The sequence below is a fragment of the Bison bison genome, unplaced genomic scaffold (genome assembly GCF_000754665.1).
Source record: "Bison bison bison isolate TAMUID 2011002044 unplaced genomic scaffold, Bison_UMD1.0 scf7180017864213, whole genome shotgun sequence".
NCBI lineage: Eukaryota > Metazoa > Chordata > Mammalia > Artiodactyla > Bovidae > Bison > Bison bison.
In genome coordinates, this window is record NW_011494785.1 from 2178256 (window position 1) to 2181620 (window position 3365).

Sequence of the window (3365 nt, forward strand, 5' to 3'; positions counted from 1 at the left end):
AGGGATCAAATCGGGATCTCCTCTGTCTCCTGCATTGGCAGGCAGGTTCTTTACCACTAGCGCCACCTGGGGTCCTCCACAAATACAAGTTATTACCCCCTGACTCCAGGCTCTCCATTTCCTTCCATTTACTGGGAACACCATCAGGGGAATAATATTCTTTATTCATTAAACCTACTTCGGCTTCCTACTTAATACCTAAACCAATAGTCTCCAAACACATTTGCTGGCACACTGCATCAGTGGGTTTTTTTTTTAAGTATCATTTGTAAATTACATGCACCTTCTATGTAGTTCCAGTATGTTATACACGTTATGCAATATATATGAAAGCACTTAGAAAAGTGTCTACTATATAGTTTGAACTATGTGTTAAGTATTACTATTACAGAAAACATTTTTTTTAAGCCCTAATACTGTATTTTTATATATCATTGGTTCCTCTTAGAAACCCATTTGGATGACCACTGGTCTACGTTCTACTTGGCTTTCAAAGGTCTCCATTATTTGATTCCATCTAATGGGGATTCCCAGGTAGCACTAGTGGTAAAGAACCTGCTTACCAATGCAGGAGAGGTAAGAGACAAGGATTTGATCCCTGGGTTGGGAAGTTCCCTGGAGGAGGGCATGGCAACCCACTCCCGAATCTTGCCTGGGAAATCCCATGGACAGAAGAGCCTGGCGGGCTACAGTCCATGGGGTCACAAAGAGTCAGACACAACAGAGGCGACTTGGCGTACATGCCAAGGAGGTATTCAACCTCCTTCCCTACTGATTCAGATCTTCAGGAAGTCATTTCACTGTCTCCAAAGAATTCTACTTCCTGCTTCCCTTCTCACCCCCTTGTCCTTGCCAGTGCCAGGAAAAAGCCCAACCCCTCTGACTCTCCAGATAATAACAGCTCTAACAAACAAAAATCAGTGGAAGTATTGAAATTCTCCACAAGCCTTTCAATTTTCCCTCCCAATTTCAAATGATCTAAGTGAAAGTGAAGTCGCTCAGTCGTGTCCGACTCTTTGCAACCCCATGAACTGTATAGCCCACCAGGCTCCTCTGTCCATGCGATTCTCCAGGCCAGAACACTGGAGTGGGTTGCCATTTAATCTTTCCTTTTTCTGACTTCCTCTGGTACTTAGTAGTCTCCCTGCATTTCACCGTGTTTTACACAGTTCTGTAGTGTTTTGATTACGTTACACACTAGACTGAACTCTCCCGAGTTTACTCAAAAGCTTACTTTATCAGAGACAACAAAGCAGAGTGGTAAAGAGCATAAGGTATGGCATCAGTTAGGAAAAAAACATTTAGTTAAAGGGGAAAAGAAATGTATATAAATGTCTATGACTGTGGTTAGCCGACAGCAGGTACTCAATAAATCGCAGTTATTTGATTCACAATCTACATTACGTGACACCAACGTAACAGTTTAACAAGAGCCAGCAAATGTCTCTGCAAAGAAGTCAGGCTAAGAAACCATCCTTTGTAAATGGTGTGTACCAAGCACCTGCCCAGTGGTGTGGAGTTGTTCTACCCAAGATGGAAAATAAAAAGGAATCCCCCAAATACTGCTGCTCTCAACTCAGCTGAGCATTAGAACTACCTGTGGAGCTTTTTAAAATGTAAAGTGGAAGGAGCCAGTCTCAAAAATTCTGATTCAATAGCTCTTCAGTGAGTCCCTATTTCTGTTTAATATTATAAAGCTCTAAGAATGATTCTGACATGCACCTAATTTTGAGAGCAAATGATATTCTGTAATAACTGAAATACATAATGGGAAAATGCAATTTTTGGAGACTGACACAGGGCATGTTTGTGAAGGACAGGAGAGTGAAATAATGATGAAGCTGTACTCCCAATTTCCTTGCTTTTCTAGTCTCTCTTAGTGAGTGGAAGAGCAAATGTGTGCTTTCAACTTGAGGACCACAGAAGATCCAATCAGAACAGAAGGGACAATAAAGTCTACTTAGACAAATCTTCAGGTATTCCTTTATTCTTCTTCCTTTATTTTGATTTGGAAAAGTACTACTATAAATACTACTTGAATCTACTGAATCTTCTCAGAAACTCCCTGATGTTGTGGTATGATCATTTCCACTGTCATACACAGAATCTGAAGTTAAGACTGATTCAGAGTTTTCACAAAGTCATAAAGTCAATCTTTCCTCCACTATCCCTTTTTTCCCATCCATTTCAGATTCCTATCCTGCCCCTCAATATTTCTTTAAAAAAAAAAAATGCACTGTATATTGGAGTATAGTTGACTAACAATGCTGTGTTAGTTTCAGGTGTAGAGCAAAGTGATTCAGTTATACATATACTTACATCTATCCTTTTCACACTCTTTTCCTATTTAGGCTGTTACATAATGTGGAGCAGAGTTCTCTGCACTGCACAATAGTCCTTGTTGGTTGTGCTGTGCTTAGTCACTCAGTTCTGTCAGATTCTTTGCGACTCCATGGACTGTAGTCCGCCAGGCTCCTCTGTCCATGGGAATTCTCCAGGCAAGAATACTGGAGTGGGTTGCCATGCCCTTCTCCAGGGGATCTTCCCAACCCAGGATCGAACCCAGGTCTCCCACATTGCAGGCGGATTCTCTGTCATCTGAGCCAATCTGTGTTAAACATAGCAGTGTGTACGTGTCAATCTCAAACTCGCTATCCCCCCGCACCCATCCTTTCCCCTGGTAACCATTAAGTTCCTTGTCTATGTCTGTGAGTCTATTTCTGTTTTGTAAATAAGTTCATCACTTACATTATTATTTTTTAGATTCTACATATAAACTGTATCATAGGGCATGTCTCTTTCTCTGCCCAATATTTCTTATAACACCAAACTCAAGGCTTCCCCGGTGCTGAGGTAACGAATCCGCCTGCCAATGCAGGAGACACCGGAAACGCCAGTTCGATCCCTGGGTCGGAAAGATCAGCTGGAGAAGGGACTACCCACTCCAGTATTCTTACCTGGAGAATCCCATAGACAGAGAAGCCTGATGGACTACAGTTCTTGGGGTCTCAAAAGAGTCGGAGACGACTAAGCAAGTTAAAACAGCAACCTTACAGCCGTATCAGTACTCTGAGTCTCTGGATCCTTTACATGCCCCCCCCCCCAACTTTCTCCTCTTTTCTCCTCTTCCCTTCGCGTTGCTCACGTTCTCTCCGAGAAGGCCCTTTCCCAAGGGCACAACTTAGTATATGAGCCAGAGGAGAGAGAAAGGAGAAACCGGACAGAGGCAGTTGCAGACTTAGAAAAACCAGGGGGCCCAGGGACTCAACGCGACCGCTGCAGCACGGCGCCACTCCCAAAACTTTAGATCTGCATCTCTGATTCCCCATCCGGGGCCGCCGTTCCCGGTGACACTTACGTGACAT